This window comes from Myotis brandtii, unplaced genomic scaffold (assembly GCF_000412655.1).
Source record: "Myotis brandtii unplaced genomic scaffold, ASM41265v1 scaffold613, whole genome shotgun sequence".
Classification (NCBI taxonomy): Eukaryota; Metazoa; Chordata; class Mammalia; order Chiroptera; family Vespertilionidae; genus Myotis; species Myotis brandtii.
Genome location: NW_005370332.1, coordinates 1,701,870 through 1,702,524, shown reverse-complemented (window position 1 = coordinate 1,702,524; position 655 = coordinate 1,701,870).

The window sequence follows — 655 nt, the reverse complement described above, 5'->3', positions numbered from 1 at the left end:
ATACTGTTTCAACTCCAGCTCTGAGATCCTGGCTGGCTGAAATCAGGTTTCTGGGGTTTTGTTTAGCTTCTATATTTGTAACAATGTTTCAAACTGCAAGCTCAGAGGCCGGCAGCGGCAGGCGGGGAACGTTGGAGTCCTCGGTCACTGAAGCAAGTAAGCCTCATGTTCGCTTCAAGCTGCCTGGCTGCCAGCCGCCATCTTGGCTGGCAGTTAATTTGCATATCGCCCTGATGGGAAGGGTAGCGGAGGTATGGCTAATTACCATGTTTCTCTTTTATTAGATAGGATACTTTCAACATTATTTTGTATTGGTTTTAGGTATACAACATAGTGGTTAGACAATGATATACTTTATTAAGTGTTCCCCCTGATATTTCCAGTACCCAACTGGCACCATACATAGTTATCAAAATATTTTGAATATATTCCCTATGCTTTACTTTACATCCCTGTGACTATTTTGTAACTGCCATTTTGTACTTTTTTTTTTTTATCCCTTCACCTCTTTCTCCCAGACCCTAACCCCTCTCCTCTATGGCAACCAAGAGTCCCTTCTATGTGTCTATGAGTCTCTTCCAATTTTGTTTCACTTATTTTGTACTTTAGATTCTACATATAAGTGAAATCATATGGCATTTTACTTTCTCTGACT